Source organism: Mytilus galloprovincialis, chromosome 6 (assembly GCF_965363235.1).
Source record: "Mytilus galloprovincialis chromosome 6, xbMytGall1.hap1.1, whole genome shotgun sequence".
NCBI lineage: Eukaryota > Metazoa > Mollusca > Bivalvia > Mytilida > Mytilidae > Mytilus > Mytilus galloprovincialis.
In genome coordinates, this window is record NC_134843.1 from 73,961,074 (window position 1) to 73,981,282 (window position 20,209).

Genomic DNA, 20,209 nt, shown 5'->3' on the forward strand with positions numbered 1-20,209 from the left:
ATTTTGATATTTTCATTCGAAAGTTCAAGGTATTCGCAAATTAACAGTATTGTTTTTAAAAACAAAAGTTTAACTGTGGCAATCACGAATGGGTGGATCGACATGCACTATGCAAAGACCGATTTAGGAGGCCCCTTCCGTTAGGTGCAGACAGTGGACACCCACTTATGAAAAGTTCTGGGTCCGCCAATGCTATGCATGTAGCTGAATGCTTATGTATGTAGCTGCATGCTTATGTATGCTTATGTATGTAGCTGAATGCTTTATGTATGTAGCTGAATGCTTATGTATGTTTCTGAATGCTTTATGTATGTAGCTGAATGCTTATGTATGTAGCTGAATGCTTTATGTATGTAGCTGAATGCTTATGATCGCTTCTGTATGTAGCTGAATACATACACCTGTTTTGTTGATTTGATTCAAATACTTTCTTAATGGAAGAAAAACGAAATTTACATGTAAAGTCGGTAAAACGAATTGACCAAAAACTGTATTTGAGATTTCGTTATTCTACCATAAACATTTTTGGTTTCGTCATTCTACCATAAATTTTTTTGGTTTCGTATCTTGTGTTGGCTGAGTATTGTTAAACAATTTAAATCATCAGTGTTTCTACACTCGCTATATCTTTAAGAAACAACTACTTGGTCATGTTGGTCCGAGACCACAATTGTCACGAATGTAGTCCCTAGTGTGGACAGTGTGTTACTTGCCAATTTTTTGTATACCCCTTCCAAATGTATTTCCCCATGTTTTATGCCTCAAATAGCAAGCCGAGGGATGAAATGACACTGTCAAATAAATTGGGTCATGAATTTTAAAGCGAAGTAGTGATTTGGTCCAGTTGAAAAAGGTTAAAAAATAGCACTTCGGAAGCTGTCAAAAGATTTCAAGACCACTTTAACATAAAATTGTCCATATTTTGAGTTAGAGCCGATGAAGTTTTTCTATAATTTTGATACAATTTGTCCCAAAAGTAGTACAACACACTGTAAAAAATTTATTGAGAAAGCGCCGGTGAGTTTTTTTTTAATTTGCATTCAGTATTGTCTAAAAGAAATGCACTACGAAATAATTGTGGTCTTATTGGGTCTGTTAATATCTAAAGGAATAGGTCCGGTAAGGGCCGATTTTGGCCTCAAATTTCAGGTTCATCTATCTAAATATTTTGGACAATTTTTAAACACTTAAGTGTCTATTTCAATTGATTCAATTACTTTATGCGAACGATTTTAACTGATTTAGTATTTAAAAACGCTCCGATTCAATCTTAAATATGAAAAATCTATCAAATATGCCAAAAAACGTCACTTTTCAGATGGTTTTTGTCAAAAATGAATGTGGCCGCATTCGTGTTCATCCTCAACCTTTATATATGTTATGTCTTATCATCAAATACAACTTACATTTCAATATTATGAATGAACACGAATGCGACCACTTTCATTTAAGACGGAAACCGTCTAAAATTTAACTAAAATGCTAAAATTGTGAAGATTTCAGTAATTTAGCATGACGATATATGTACACTGTATTGTCAAAAACATCCTATATTTATGTAGCAGAAGCATTCTACTCTCCAATAAATAGCTAAAAGATTACATTTTCACAATTTTGTAAAACTGCTATATTTTGGGGTCAAAAAGGGGTCTTACTAAACCTACTCCTTTAAAGCTAATGGTGGTTTGCAATATTGTACATTTACAAAATTTTTTGATACACTTGAATGGTCTGTAATAGATTATGGTGCCTCTATATCGGGAACACGTGACTTTTCATTATCGACTCCTTATCGACTCCAAGGAGTCGATATTAAGAATTGAACGATGGACACTCAGTGCGTGAATTTTTCTTGCTACCTGATTGGAAGATATTACGAGACGTGAATAATCAAAGTTTATTGATTGGTTAGGACAATCCAAACCTAGTAAATGTCCTTCAATCCCGTAGAGTATCGGATTTGTCCTCTCTATTTTAGCAATTAGATCATTTGCCTGGTCATTAATCATGCATATTCATGATATTGGTACACAGGTAACTTTTATCTATAAATAGTCAAATCTTCTGGAGTTTCGTAAACAACAACGTTAAACGATACTTCATAACGTGTGACCTCACGTGTGTGGTAAAATTTGTTGATTGATGCACGTGGCTATTCTAGTAAATGAATAAATCAACAAAGCGAGAACACTTTCCATTTTCATCAGCTAAGAGTCGATTTAGCCCTTTTTGAAAGGCTAATGCTTGTGTATAAATAGTATTAAAAATAGAGTCATGCGTTTTTCATGGGTGTAGGAAAATACACGCCTAATTATGTCTTTGTGCGGTGACATGTGCTGGATGCCATGCAAAATCAAACAGGGGACTAGTGTTTTTAGAAACTGGACACGTTTTAAGCAAATGAATGATGTAAGAGTAAATAAAAAAAATGTATGTATATGGGTAAAAGAATGGTATTACAAGATTATGTCAGATGATAAAAATAAATAACGTACATATAGAATGTTCAAAAATGTATATGGCGTAAAAAAAAATTTAATTTTTAATATATCAGGTAGATATGTAACAGTAAATTTGGTCCGGTAGTAAAATTTGTTTCCCCTAGTTAATCAAGTCCATGTCCATGATTTTACGAGGAATATAAGTCCTAGGACAAATGTTCCTAGGAAAATAAGTCCATAGCTAGTAATATATGTCTGGTACTTGTTTTCCTAGGAAAAATTGTCATAAGACTTGTTTTTTCTAATAGTTTTATTATATCATAAAATATATTCAAAATAGAAGAAGAAGAAAATGTTAGATAAGATTGGAAAATTTCCTTATTTTTTCCCAATTAAAATGAAGGACATTTCCTTTATAACCTAATTAATACATGAATATTGAGTTTCCATTGCTTATAACATTTTCGTTTTATAATAAAAGACATGGACATTTTTACATAGGAATATTAATGACATGGACATGATTTCCTAGGAAAATAAGTCGGGGGACATAAAATTTATTAAAAACTAGAGGCTCTCAAGAGCCTGTGTCGCTCACCTTGGTCTATGTGCATATTAAACAATGGACACAGATAAATTCATGACAAAATTGTGTTTTGGTGATCATGATGTGTTTGTAGATCTTACTTTACTGGACATTCTTCTTGCTACAATTATCTCTATCTATAATGAACTTGGCCCAGTAATTACAGTGGAAAATATATACTAAAAATTTACCAAAATTTACAAAAATTGTTAAAAAATGACTATAAAGGGCAATAACTCCTTAAGGGGTAAACTGACGATTTTGGTCATGTTGACTTATTTGTAGATCTTACTTTGCTGAACATTATTCCTGTATATCTCTATCTATTATAATATTCAAGATAATAACCAAAAACTGCCAAATTTCCTTAAAATTACTAATTCTGGGACAGCAACCCAACAACAGGTTGTCTATTTTGCCTTAAAATTTCAGGGCAAGATCTTTGCCCTGATAAACAATTTATGATATTCCCTGTCAGATTTGCTCTAAATGCTTTGGTTTCAGAGATATAAGCCAAAATCTACATTTCGCCCCTATGTACTATTTTTAGCCATGGCGGCCATCTTGGTTGGTTGGCAGGGTCACGCTGCACATTTTTAAAACTAGATACCCAATTGACGATGGTGGCCAAGTTTGGTTAAATTTTGCCTTGTAGTTTCAGAGGAGAAGATTTTTTAAAAGAATACTAAAATTTAAGAAAAATGGTTAAAAATTGACTATAAAGGGCAATAACTCCTTAAGGGGTAAACTGACGATTTTGGCCATAATGACTTATTTGTAGATCTTACTTTGCTGAACATTATTGCTGTTTACAGTTTATCTCTATCTATAATAATAATCAAGATAATAAGCAAAAACTGCAAAATTTCTTTAAAATTACTAATTCAGGGGCAGCAACCCAACAACGGGTTGTCCGATTTGTCTGAAAATTTCAGGGCAGATAGATCTTGACCTAATAGATTAATTAACCCCATGTCAGATTTGCTCTAAATGCATTGGTTTTAGAGTTATAAACCAAAATCTACATTTTACCCCTATGTTCTATTTTTAGCCATGGCGGCCATCTTGGTTGGTTGGCAGGGTCACGCCACACATTTTTTAAACTAGATACCCCAATGATGATTGTGGCCAAGTTTGGATTAATTTGGCCAATTAGCTTCAGAGGAGAAGATTTTTGTAAAAGATTACTAAGATTTACGAAAAATGGTTAAAAATTGATTATAAAGGGCAATAACTCCTAAAGGGGTCAACTGACCATTTCGGTCATGTTGACTTATTTGTAAATCTTACTTTGCTGAACATTATTGCTGTTTACAGTTTATCTCTATCTATAATAATATTCAAGATAATAACCAAAAACAGTCAAATTTCCTTAAAATTACCAATTTAGGGGCAGCAACCCAACAACGGGTTGTCCAATTCATCTGAAAATTTCAGCGCAGATAGATCTTGACCTGATAAACAATTTTACCCCTGTCAGATTTGCTCTAAATGCTTCGGTTTTTGAGTTATAAGCCAAAAACTGCATTTTACCCCTATTTATTTTTAGCCATGGCGGCCATCTTGGTTGGTTGGCCGGGTCACCGGACACATTTTTTAAACTAGATACCCCAATGATGATTGTGGCCAAGTTTGGTTTAATTTGGCCCAGTAGTTTCAGAGGAGAAGATTTTTGTAAAAGCTAACGACGGACGACGGACGACGGACGCAAAGTGATGGGAAAAGCTCACTTGGCCCTTTGGGTCAGGTGAGCTAAAAATTGATACACAACTCTTAACAATATTAAAACATATTACATTTATAGTTACCTTTAAACTAAGGGCTTGGACATTTTAACCTAGAATTATTAATGATATGGACATGATTTCCTAGAAAAATTAGTCTGGAGACAAATTTTCTTAAACAGATTGATACACAACTCTTTCGTTTTGTCTTTAACAATATTAAAACATATTACATTTATATTCACCTTTTAAAATTAAGGGCATGGACATTTTAACCTAAGACTAGTAATGACATGGACATGATTCCATAGAAAAATTAGTCTGGGGAAATACATTTTATCAAAAATATAACTATGCAACTCTTAAACATTACTAAAACATAACATTTAAATTTCCATAGTTTAAATGTAATTGAATTTATTATAGGATTTTATAGGACATGATTACCTAGGAAAATTAGTCTGGGGACATATATTACTAACATCGGACTAAATATACTAGTAAATTCTGTAACCATGGACTTTTTATACTAGTAATATTTGTCTGCCCAGACAAATTTTACCAGGACAAATTTATTACTTACAGATACAAGAGTGCTTTAGCAAAATTTAGATATGGTGTAGCACCAATCAGAATTGAAACTGGTCGTTATGAAATTATTGATTTTGAAACTAGATTATGTTTTAACTGTACTGATGACGTTGAAGATGAAAACATGTTTTGTTAAACTGTCCTGTATATTCAGATATTCGTAATGTTATGTTTAACCATGCTAATATTGTTGATGAGAATTTTTTAAAATATGTCTGATAATGAAACATTTATATTTCTTTTTACAAATGAAAATATGGTATTTTATACTGCCAAAATCTGCTATGAAATTTTAATAAAGCGAACATGTATTTTATACTCATGATATAGATATAGGAAGATGTGGTATGAGTGCCAATGAGACAACTCTCCATCCAAATAAAAATTTATAAAAGTAAACGATTATAGGTCAAGGTACGCCCTTCAACACGGAGCCTTGGCTCACACCGAACAGCAAGCTATAAAGGGCCCCAAAAGTAAGTAAAACCATTCAAACGGGAAAACCAACGGTCTAATCTATATAAAAACGAGAAACACCGTGACGTATAACTACGTAAACAAACGACAACTACTGTACACAGATTCCTGACTTAGGACAGGTGCAAACATTTGCAGCGGGATTAAACGTTTTAATGGTACCAAACCTTCTCCCTTTTCTGAAACAATAGTATAACATCACAACATAGAAAACACAATATAAAATATCAATTGGAAGGCTTAACTCAATCAAAAAACGCAAATTAACACACAATGAACGAATAAATTTTATCTTCGATACCTGAATGCAAATTCATAGTTAATAAAATTTATAAGGGATAAATAATTATGGTCGAAAGTAAATATACAGATTTAATCCAAGTTAAAGTAAGATACCACTAATAATTTATAGAAAATCAACACTTTTGATTAAACTGCGCCATATCCTACACAGGTAATGAAAATAAAGAAAATAATTTTGTCATTAAGTATACTTGATCGTCTCTGTGTATAAAATCTTTCGTTTAGGAATACCAAAAAAAATCTTTAATATCAATAAAACTAATCTAACACATGGTGCATATGGGTAAATAAATTGAGAATGGAAATGGGGAATGTGTCAAAGAGACAACAACCCGACCATATAACAGACAACAGCAGAAGGTCACCAATAGGTCTTCAATACAGCGAGAAATCCCCGCATACGGAGGAGTCCTTCAGCTGGCCCCTAAATAAATATTTATACTTGTGTATAAAAGAACAATAAAACTATACAATTAGAGCTAGATAAAACTTCCTGTACAGGTGCAAATATAGTATTTAAGTAGAAATGAAATAATTTTGATGATCATAGTACGAAGAAGTGAAAATTGGTAGTAATTCCCCAAATAATAGTTGACTTGTATTTGTATTATAATTTAAGAAAAATTGTTTGATAGTCTCTCATAACTCTTTATAGAGTGGCTCTTGTTGTTAACTTGTGTTTTAAAAAGCTGTATATTTTATATGTAACAAGTGGTGATACTTTAATAAAGTATTTGTCTTGTCTTGTCTAGTGTTTACACAATATTTCAATCTAATCTCTGATTTCGTTATATAACGTTATAAGTTACATATGAGTAGTATAACGCATTATTGAATAGCAATATAATGTTTTCCACAGAAAGTAACCAAAAGTTAGCGTGCAATAAATTCCAATATTGCACTAGTGCAATAAATCTCAAAAATTTCTGACGTCATCAACGACAAAATCTTAGTTTAAACCAGTTTTTACTTTCAAATATGATATTGCTATACAATAAAAGGGTTATTGGATGAATATTTTGGAATATTGTTCCTCGTAGAAAACATATTGCAATCGCAAGCTTGTGCAATATAAAATTCTACTCGGGACAATATTCCCCAATATTCATGCAATTACCCTATAGTATAACGAAATCAGAGATCTATATTTTAATTTAGAATGACAATATTTGAACCCGACATCGATTAGTGAGATGCCAAAATACTTTCAGTGACCCCACCCTTACTTTAAAATTTATCCACTAACACTAACAGGAAGTAAATATTGACAATACTTCTATTTTTGTAATGATTAAGCAATATGCACTATTTTCACTTTTTTCTTGATTACATAATCACATGGAACAAGGAAATACTTAAATCATGTCAAATTGACATTTTTTTACCATTACTTCTCCGTAGAAATATGGTTTATATCGCATGTAACAAGGTCATACCATAATTTATATTTGCATGACAGATCGTGGTATTGCAAAAAGTCTTTCATGTTTTATATCTTAATGTGATATATGACTGATCGCTGAAATTGTCATAGAAACTGCAGTGCTAATTTTGAATTGGAACACCTCCAATTTGACATCTTGAAAACAGGATAGCGTGCATGGTTTCACTTTAATCATTTGGGCGCGAAATGTGGTAGGCTCAGGTTGTAGGTAGCTTCAAAGAGAACTAATATGTTATCAAATTAAAAAGGAAGGGCGATAAATAGCTCGGAATATTCCACCCACAGCCAGAATGCTCAATAAAGTTTAAATTAAACGTTGTTAAATATAAGTTAAACGCTGTACATTATGAAACTTGTTCAAATTACAGTGCATACTTGTAACATAATCCTTATAAAGTAGTTTCCTAGAAATGTAAAGAATGTTTAAGTCACACATGCGGTTCTGTATGGGGTTTACAGAATAGAAAATAATGGACCTAGAATACAGATAAACGGCAAACAAATAATGAATACAAAAGGAGTGGCGGATCTATCCATTTTAAAAAGGGGGATTCCCAACCCCGAACAAAAAGGGGGGGGGGGGGGGTTCCAACTATATGTCCCCATTCAAATGCATTGATCGGCCCAAAAAAAGGGGGGTTCCAACCCCCGGAAACCCCCCCCCCCCTGGATCCGCCACTGACAAAAGCAATAGGCACACACAAAAAATGAGAATATTGGATTGCTAATATATAAAGATAGAATAATGAACAAAATTAAGTAGAAGCGCAAAACAAACAAAAGACAACCATTACCACAAGAAGATTTGCAAAAAATATTACAAAACCATGACCACAAGAAGATGCGCAAAAAAATAGAAAACAAAACCATGATCACAAGAAGAAGCACAAAACAAACCAAAGAAAAAAACATGAACACAGGAAGAAGCGGAAAACAAACAAAAGACAAAACCATGACCACGAGAAGTGCAAAACAAACAAAAGACAAAACCATGACCACGAGAAGTGCAAAACAAACAAAAGACAAAACCATGACCACAAGAAGAAGTGCAAAACAAACAAAAGACAAAGCCATGGCCACAAGTAAAACCGCAAAACAAACAGAAGACAAAACCATGACCACAAGAAGTGCAAAACAAACAAAAGACAAAACCATGACCACGAGAAGTGCAAAACAAACAAAAGACAAAGCCATGACCACAAGTAAAACCGCAAAACAAACAGAAGACAAAACAATGACCACAATAAGCGCATAAAGAACAGACGACAAAACCATGAATTTAAGAAGAAGTTAAAAACAAACAAAAGACAAAACCATTACCAAAAGAAGAACGACAACAAGATTAACAACAAAGCAAATCGCAAACAAACAAGATTGCGCAACACAAACCTTATCCGATATCGGGATGAAATCGTGTGTTCCGGAAAGGTAAATAGCTCAAATAGTGGCACCTTTCGTTTTGCTCGTGGAAAATAACAATAAATCGCATTCATTGAATGATGCATTGTAATGTTAATAGAACTAAGAGTAGTTGACCTTTCACAGTTTTGGTTGTTCTGTTCAGTGTGTATGCTCTGGTGTGTTTTGTGGTCCAAAATCTTTATCTCCAGCGCAACTTACAAAAGGCATTCTGAAACACGTCTTAAATGTGAAACTTGAACTTGATGCATGGAGTACTTGGAATTATTGACTGTCTATAAAATATCGTCTATAAAATATCAATCAAAACTCAACAGATATATGTTGTCGATCTTGCAACATTTTGATGATATCAGTGTCTCCTGTATAGTTGTTGTTTAAGTAAATGCAGTAAATACACAATTCTGCATTTATCTCCTGTACGAATACCAAATGTTATCAAGCAAACAATTAATCACTGGGGTAAAGCTGATGACCGTAACTACATTCACGGTCATCCCAAGATGTCGGATGAAAATTTAGGTCAGAATTTGTATTGTCTGTTTAAGTGTTTCTAAAGCATTTTTTTACAAAGCATACCTTGGTACGATGTAAATTTGTAAAAGAATCACACGGAATCAACAAATTTCTATCAAGAAAAATGTATGAAACAGGAAATTGGATTTGAAAAAATCGCTAAGATGACCGTAAATCATAATCGAGATGACCGTAACAGGATCAGCGATTCATAACAAGGGTGACCGTAATTGGCTAAAAGATGACCGTAATTTGTGAAGGATGACCGTAACTTTTAAAGGATGACCGTCAATTCTAAGAAATATTCATATTTGTATTCATAACTGTTTGTTGAGTTTGTCTCAATAGGGGCTCGTTTAGCGGTTATAAAATATAAATATGTTTTATCAATTTCTTTTCAACTATTTGTCGTATTTAGAGTTTATGACAATGATAGTAAATTGCATATTTCTCGTAAATAATTAAATATTTATTGATAACAACGTTAAAATTTGAATACAAATCTTTTTTTTTATTTTTCCAATCAGGGTCCCAAAGCGGGCATTTACAATTATCAATAATGAAAGTAGATATGCAACAAACATTGTACATTGTATAACGTGACAGATATTATAATAGACGAATGAAAATAGTATTAATAACAAAAATACATTAAAAGTTCTTTTTCCCTCTTCCTTCCTTATTATCATTATTATTTCTATGTCCAGCAATGCACCAAAAAAAAAAATAATACATTAAAAGTAAAGTTTGAACAAACTTAAATTATTATTTATAAAGATGGAAATTTGTTTATCGGTAGGAGACACCAAGGGACGGTGCTGTAGGATATACTGTTTTATCCTGCAATTGGGTGTCCTACTATACAGATACAGCCCTACAGATATCGCTATGCTGTATCTGTATACTATACAGATATCGCTTTAAAGCTCCGCCCACTGCCGGACTGAGTATTGTTTGAACCTGTGTGACCTCAGAATGTGTATTCCAGTTGCATTCCAATGACGATGACAATTGTCGATTTCAAAACTTGAATGTGTATGATTGTGTTACAAAATCAACCATGTCAATTTCAGCATGCATGTTTAGTGAATGTCAAGTCTGAAGCGTAGGACAACTCGTACACTTCTGTTTCAAATTTGACAATGTTTTGTTATTTGTTTTTACTATTGAAATTAGTTGTTATGTTAAAATAGATAATTATTCACCTTGAGCGATGTATTATTGTTGACCATTTGAGATTCTTTTTTGCGAACCCGTCTTCAGCGTAATGTGTGATTTTGATATTACTACGCGGGCCTCAAGGGGTTACAAATCGAAAATAAATGCTAAATATGTTAGTTTTTGTGTCTTTCAAAACACAAACAATATACAGAATTAATTGCAGGATAAAGACAATAACTGTTTAGTGTCTTTAAATATCAGCTGTATTTGTACTCGGCTCGAAACAGGTGTAGTAGCTCGCTAAAAGCTCGCATACACCTTGTTTCCTAGCCTCGTACAAATACAGCTGATATTTAAAGACACTAAACAGTTATTGTCTATTTATCCTGCAATTGGGTGTCCTACTATACAGATACAGCCCTACAGATATCGCTATGCTGTATCTGTATACTATACAGATATCGCTTTAAAGCTCCGTGCACTGCCGGACTGAGTATTATTTGAACCTGTGTGACCTCAGAATGTGTCTTCCAGTTGCATTCCAATGACGATGACAATTGTCGATTTCAAAACTTGAATGTGTATGATTGTGTTACAAAATCAACCATGTCAATTTCAGCATGCATGTTTAGTGAATTTCAAGTCTGAAGCGTAGGACAACTCGTACACTTCTGTTTTGACAATGTTTTGTTATTTGTTTTTATGGTTGAAATTAGTTGTTATGTTAAAATAGACAATTATTCACCTTGAGAGATGTATTATTGGTGACCATTCGAGATTCTTTTTTGCGAACCCGTCTTCAGCGTAATGTGTGATTTTGATATTACTACGCGGGCCTCAAGGGATTACAAATCGAAAATAAATGCTAAATATGTTAGTTTTTGTGTCTTTCAAAACATAAACAATATACAGAATTAATTGCAGGATAAAGACAATAACTGTTTAGTGTCTTTAAATATCAGCTGTATATGTACTCGGCTAGAAACAGGTGTAGTAGCTCGCTAAAAGCTCGCATACACCTTGTTTCCTAGCCTCGTACAAATACAGCTGATATTTAAAGACACTAAACAGTTATTGTATATGATTGCGATAGGCAATAACAGCAATCCTCCCCGTGTCAGAAGCAGATGAACAAAATAAATAGAGAAACTGAATCCTGTCACTTAACAAATATTTTTTTTAAATAACAACAATAGCTAATTTTGCGAAACATGGAATATAAATCTGCTATTTGCAGTGTTTAACCAGGAATATACACAACTCTTTTCATACAGTTCAGTTTTCACAAGACAGCAGCCTTAGCAAATTCTCTTGGGGAATTTAAGTTAATGAAATTGGAACATGATTCAGATGTGATATAAACGGTGTCTGTCTTCGTTATATTTTGTGCAATAAAAGAGAAAATGAACTTCATTTTCAATATTACCAGAATTACATTGCTGACATAGTCTAAGGTTTGGAGGAGTACCCTGGTATCGTTCTATTTCAATCTGCAAATGGTCAGACGACATCCTCAATTTCGTTAATGATCTCCTACGCTAAAATTTTGTTATGATATTTATATAGATACTTTTCGAAATCATAATTATCCTTAACTTTCACATAAGTGCGGAGCTCTCCTGATTTCTTGGTCAGTTGATCCTTCCAAAATTTTTATGAACGTCTCTTTCAATATTTTCCTGATGGTATTATTTGAAATATTTTTCCCATGATTTAGATTTGCAAAACCAGGAAAGAGTTTTTAAAATGTGTTGGAGAAAGCCATACCATGACGATTTATACTTAGAACATAGATATTTGAATGCTGGTAATAAAGGAAATTAGTCTAATTTTTTTAGTCTAAGCCAATAATTCAAAATAGACCTCACTAATTAAAAGTACAGTCGAAACCGACCAAGTTTCAGATAAGGCTGCACAATTTGTGTTTTTATTTGAAGAATGAATTTACAAAATTTACTGTGTAGCTTTTCACAAGTTAAATTTGAATTAATTTTATCCATGCAAATTAGATGGTTTCCATATCTAAATTATTCCATGTAGAAGAATAAGCTTAATAGCATGATCAAAAACATGCATAAAGTACTAGTTTTTAAGGATTTAGAGATGATATGCCTATTAATATTTATGGTCTAGAGATTTTTCCAAATAGTTGGGAAGGTCATTGATGAAAATCTTGAACAGGTTAGGACTAATGTTATCTCCTTGTATAACTCCAAACTGTGTAGGTAAGAATATAATACAAATTGACAGCGATACGACGAAAAGTTGAAGCAAACAAACATTGATTAAACATAAGATTATCCAGCGAAATCAGATTAAAATCTCAACATCTGCCTTAAAATATACAAACAGTCCCTTGACAATACCGGATCCGATGGAACTGTAAAATTTATCCTGCATTCAGTTGGTTTGACTGAGATTAAACATTCCGACATTTAGTAACAAATGAAAAGCAATATGTTCAGTAAATATTCCATTAGATAAGGATTTCAATACGGAAATGAAGTCTTTGTATCGCCCTATCTCTTTTAGGTTTGCTTCAATATTTTGCAATAGTTCATAAATATAAAAAAAATATGGTATAATTGCCAATTAGACAACTCTCCAAAAGACAACTCTCCACTGGAGACCAAAATGACACAGAAATCAACAACTATAGGTCACCGGACGGTCTTCAACAATGAGCAAAGTACATACCGCATAGTCAGTATAAAAGGCCCCCTAAATAACAATGTAAAATAAATTCAAACGAGAAAACTAACGACCTAATAAAGTTCATTTTTAATTTCGTTGGACACCCTTCTTGGACATAATCGCCACTGACTTTAAAATGGGAGGAACATCTTTTGAATGCTATAGTTAGTTCTTCTAAATTTATAATTTTGTTTTCACTTGTATAATTTAGATTTTTTACATTACTATATACATTGTACATCGGATAGAATTAGAAATGTAAAAATTGTTGAACAATCCAACCCCCTTGTATATATAAAAGGTGCCCTCCCATAATATATATATACAACACTATCGTGCAAAGCAGGTGCAACATATATACACCTGTTTCCTTGAGTTATACTACAGACAGGTTAAAATGTTTACATTATAAGCACATTGTCTACAATATAGCTCATGTTCAAAGCTAGCAAGATTCCTCTTTCATTCGGATACGATTTAATACAGTTGGTGAACTATGTATTTGAAGCAAGTCTTATATTCTTCTACCTATAGGATAATGCAGTCTTATAAATACGTTTTATACCAACACAATCAATTATTTGATACAAAGGTAATACAAATACGGATATTTGTTAGAATCGATGGTCATCATTTATAAATTACGGTCATCCTTTACAAATTACGGTCATCTTTTTACCAATCACGGTCATCCTTGTTTTATGTTACGGTCATCTTGAAAATATTTTACTGACGATTTACGGTCATCTTAGTGATTTTTTTCAAATCCAATTTCCTGTTTCATACACATTTCTGGGTAGTAATATGTGATTTCCGTGTGATTCTTTTATACATTTACATCGTACCAATGTATGCTTTGTAAAGAAAATGATATAGAAACACTTAAACAGAGAATACAAATACTGACCTAATTTTTCATCCGACATCTTGGGATGACCGTGAATGCAGTTACGGTCATCAGCTTTACCCCAGTGAATTAATTGTTTTTAGATATAAAGTCGCATCAGTTGAAAAAGACTCCTACAGTTTAAGGAAATCGTCACTACAAAGTGTTTAGTCCTGACTGTGTGTGGTCATCCCTAATGGAAAATTGGACTGATTTGCTTGAAGAATCCACAATTATTTTTTTACAAAGAAATCAATTTGGAGAAGTGAAGTACACATTTCATATGACTTTGATGGCATCTGATAACGAACGATTAATGCTCATGTAAACATTTAAGCATAATTTAATAAAATGTTATAAAATCGTTATAAAAAGTAAGATATACCGTGTAATCTCTTTCTTTGGGAAAACATATATGAATTGAATAGGGATGAAGATTTACCTTCTTTTATGCTATAAACGTATAAATTAAGTCTGACATATTTCATATAGATTAGTCTGCCAGAAGCAAGCATTATTCGTCTAAATAGTCACATGCATAGAGATATGCTGTATAAGAAAATTAAAGTTTACATTCTTTTCAAAATTAGCGTCACAGTAGTCTCGTGGTAGCGTGCACGTGTTAGCTTCCAGTTCAGAAGGTCTGGTGTTCAAATAACAGTCCGAGACGAACCAATTATTTGAAATTTAGTCATTGCTGCCAATGGCGGATTCAGAGGGGGCATAGAGGGTGTACCAAAAAGGTCCCAAAATTTAAAATCTTTGCCCTTTTCCAAAATCCTGGATCCGCCCTGGCTGCTGTTCCGCTAGTAACGCAGCATTTAGGACTAAGAGCAAATACTGAGTTCACATTATCATGTTTTCGTCCTTAAGATGCATTTTCTTTCCCATCCATCCGTTATTCTAAATCCTGGAAACATATATCGGCTTAGTTTTCAATATATAAATTCTTCAACTCGGCATCGATTAACTGCAGAACTTACCTTTGAAATAACGACCCAATTTGATACGTTTGATATTTGAACTACCTAACTTATAAGATAATTGTATTATTGTCAATATTTGGTAATTATTTCTCATTCGTTTTCAGTTGTAAGTAGCTTGCTCATGTTGCCAAGTGCTATCTTAAAGATTTTTGGCTTTGTCGGATTATTTGGCAAAACGTGGCGTTGTCATATCAGTAGAATCAACCCTATCAGTGAGCGCGTCAACATGTATTGAGTTTCGCGGTTAGATCCGGAACCAATTACCCGCTTAAAATTCGAATCATCCGGTCAAACAATTATCACCCGCTAATTTTACTTGTTATTCTAGAAATTTTCACTGGAACTTGAATTAACGCAAAATGACGTCATGATAGTTGCTGATGTATAATGTTTAGTATAATGTTCATCTCAGGTCCGATTTTAGCTTTAACAATTACGAAATTAAAGGATCGTATGCATGTTAATCATGGAAGTAAATGCACCATTATATGTAATTTATGACCAATTGGTGACCGCTGCAATAAGTGAATATCGCTTGGCCTGTATATGCTGCTGTACACTTAAAAAGCCATGCTAGCATCTGGTTGAAGGAACCGTTTTTTTTTAATTAAACATTTACATGGAATAACTATTAAAATTAAAGGTAGGTGATTTATGTCAATTTTTTCTTTACTTTTGTCAGAAAAAAGGTGCGGTTTCTAAAATGAAAATCCCAAATGACTGACTGACTAAATAATAGGAAAATTTAATTACTATTTCGAATACGATCCTGTACATTTTGGCTATATTTCGAAGGATATTTACAGTATATACGCGTTTGCGTAGCTAATGAAGATTGTGCTTTCCTGCTGAGTCAAACAAACTGACAACTACTTGTCTTTCTGTAGTCAAATTTCCTGTTTGGTAGTAAAGGTGAGGAAAATTTGGGACCGGATTTTTATTATCATATTTGTTGTTGTTGTTAGAAACATAACTTCTGAATTTTACCAATTAATATATCATTACTGTTACGAATTTGAAGGGGAAAAAATATTAGTATTTTTACAAAAATAAGTTTAAAAATTCGTTAAAGAGAATTTTTTAACCGTAATCACACTGTAAAATATAAAAAGAATTCGTTATTAATATTATTTCTAAAATTCGTTATGCCGTTTTAATACAATTTTGAAATTAACAACCCCTTTTTACAAAATAATTTAGGGTAAAAGCTATAATTACAATCGTATTTTTTTTTTTTTTATTAGGATGATTTTTTTATTTACCAAAACAGTCTTCCTTATTGGAAACGCCCAATAATTTAAATTGAAAAAGCTAGAAATTCTAACGGATTTTGAGATTCCTATATACTAGGCATACAATTGGTATAGAAATGTAATAAAGTTTTGAGTTTTTTAATTTACTTTCAACTATTGACATTCTGCTTTGGTAAATTGTGCAAACCACACCAACTAAGGTCTTTAATTTAAGAATACACAATAGGAGATAAGCGCTTCATCTGGAAGGAGTAGAAAATTGTCGTTCATAATATTTGTCCATGTTCAGAAACCACACTTACGTCATTGCAAAAGGTGTTTCAACACTGAAATATGATACTCGCACGTAATATGTTAATTATTTTATGAAATCACGAACACAAAAACTATCACTTTCATGAACATTTCTTAGTTCATGGCGTTTATTTTGTCGAAAATAAGTAAACCCGAACGAAACATATGTGATTTGTCCGAATTCGATGTAAAAGTAAAAAAGATGTGGTATGGGACCAAATGACGTAGACATACATGTACAATTCAAAAACAGCCTTCAAATCGGTGATCAAAATAGTCCAACTACTGTATTACTAGCATGTCACACTGAGGTTATGTTTTCACGCTCGTGGCATGCAGGAACGTTTGATTCCAATCTTAATTGACTAGGATTGACAGTTTTCCTATGAAACAAGAGGTCGAAGCTTCTCTCAGGGTTGGCTTCCTTTTCAAATCTGTATTACATCCCTCATTTGAAATTAAAAAATCGTTTCACAGTACTTTTTAAATTGTATAACTGTAAAATCCCTCATTTGAAATTGTCATTTGAAATAAGTCAACATGACCGAAATTGTCAATTGATTCCTTAAGGAGTTATTTCCCTTTATAGTCAATTTGAAAGAAAATCGTAAATTTATGTTATCTTTTACAAAAATCCTCTTCTCTGAAACTACTGAGACACATTTAAGCAAACTTTGCCATGATTTTCGTTAGGATATTTCGTTTAAAAAACATGTCCAATGACCCCTCCTGTCAATCAACTTGGCCAACATGGCTTAAAATAGACCATAGGGGTAAAATGCAGTTTTGGCTTATATCTCTGGAACTGAAGCATTAAGAACAAAAATCTGACATGGGTTAAAATGTTCATCAGGCCCTGAATTCATACTATTAATGTAATTTGCAGTTTTTTTTTGTTATTATAGATAGGGATACACTGGAGACAGCAATAATTTTCAGCAAAGTAAGATCTACAAATAAGTCAAATGATCAAAATTGTCAATTGACCCCTTAAGGAGTTTATGCCCTTTATATTCAATTTTCGTAATTTTTTGTAATCTTTTACAAAAATCTTCGCAACCTAATCAACTTGGACAAATAGAATTAAACTAAAGCAAAGGAGACGATTTAAATCTTAGAATTATCAATCCCCCGGGGCCCCACCTTAGTAGCAATATACCTAAATCACCTGCGTAATGGATATACATTTCCTAACTCATTCGATACTGTAGATTTGCAGCAGCTACTCAGACTGTATAAAACACCACCAGTGTCTTAGCAGTAAGCTGATAAACCAGGGTTATGTCAACGAACCTTTTCTGAAAAACATCATTGGAAGATACCACAAGGGAATGTCATATGTAATGTTTTTGATGCCTCAGTCACTTAAAAGTTATGGTTAAGTTATTTCTTTGACGACTTATTTATTACAAGTGGATGCCATGTGTAGTGTCTTTGACGACTAAGTAATTTCAAGGTGATGGTTACATGTCTTTGGCGACTTAGTTACTACATTGGGATGTCATGTGTAATTAATGTTTTTGATGACTAAGTCACTTAAAAGTGATGGTTAAGTTATGTCTTTGACGACTTATTTACTACAAAGGGATACCATGTGCAATGTCTTTGACGACTAAGTAATTTCAATGTGATGGTTTTATGTCTTTGACGACTTAGTTACTACAAGGGGATGCCATGTGTAGTATCTTTGACGACTTAGTAATATCAAGGTGATAGATTGGATGTCTTTGACGACTTAGTAATATCAAGGTGATGGATTGGATGTCTTTGACGACTTAGTTACAAGGGGATGTCATGTGTTATTTTTTTATGTCTAAGTCACTCAAACGTGATGGCTTGGTTATGTCTTTTAAGACTTAGTTACTTCAAGGGGGTGCAATGTATAATGTCTTTGACGACTAAGTAATTTCAAGGTGATGGCTTGGTTATGTCCTTGACGACTTAGTTACTACAAGGGGATGCCATGTGGCTTATTAGTCATACCGTCATTGTGCATACCGCCGTGTAGTGTCTGTGACGACTAAGTAGCAGATGTGGTTGCATTGGTTATGTCTATGAGAACTTAAAAGTTGTCATTGTGTGAAATTATTCCATCGATATTCTCATCATCTACATACTGCTGCATGGGGAAATTGATAAACATGAATATTCCTAGATGTTTATGTAAAAATGTCGTTGCCTGGAAGGTCATACTCATGTGAATTGAGTATTTTTCTAACGTTACACCCAAGCTCCTTTGTTCTACCAGATCATCCCAGTTTGAGTTTTTTTGTTATGCATACTTTCCTTTGTTCTGTAACATTTTGGCGGGAATGTTAAATCCACTATAAAACTTATAATTAATTATACGGAAAAGACTATCTATCAAAATTCACGTAGAAAAAAATCCAGTGTATATACTGGGATTCGAACTCAAAACCTTTAGCATTTCAAACCACGACACATACCACTACACCCAGGACGAATGGATATGAATTAATAGTAATTTGACATACTTAACGGAAGCAAGATCTTTTTTATAAGTGGGGCGAGTTGTCAAACTTTTATTCAGTAGGGTTTAAACCTTTTTCGTTAATAACATGAATAAGTGAGTTTTCAGACTGATTGTTAAATTTGATTTTACACTTTTTCAAAAGTGGGGCGAGTCGGTAAACAAGAGTGGGGCGATTTTTTTTTATAAAGTGGCGATATAGTGTGGGCCGATTGGCAAGTTGGGCGAGTTTTACATTATTTGATATCTACTCATCGTGTTTGAGGGTCATTAAGGGTATATATCATATAGTAATATATAATATTCTTTTCTAGTACTTTCAGGTATAACAACACCAAAAGCTCAATTATATAAGGTGAAATGTAACTCACTTATCAATAGTAATCACTGTCCAGTTGGTTTCGGTATAGGAAAAAAGCAAGTAATTTATATTTCACCTCCGTGTGATCAGCAAAGTTTAGAACGCCACACAACCATTATAATATACTTTATATATTACTATATGATGTATACCCTTTATGACCCCCGAGCACGATGAGTAGATATCAAACAATATCAACTCGCCCGACTGGTCAATCGGCCCACTCTATATCGCCACTTTATAAAAAAAAATCGTCTCAATCTTGTTTAACGACTCGCCCATTTTGTGAAAAAGTGTAAAATCAAATTTAACAATCAGTCTGACAACTCACTTATTAACGAAAAGGGTTTAAACCCCACTGAATAAAGGTCTGCCAACTCGCCCCACTTATAAAAGTACATTTGTATCTTGCTTCCTTTAAGTATGTCAAATTATTCATTGATAGTTCGTATCCAGTCGTCCTGGTGTAGTGGTATGTGTCGTGGCTTGGTATGCTAAAGGTCTTGAGTTCGAATCCCAGCATATACACTGGATTTTTTTTCTACGTGAATTTAGATAGATAGTCTTTTCCGTACAATTAGT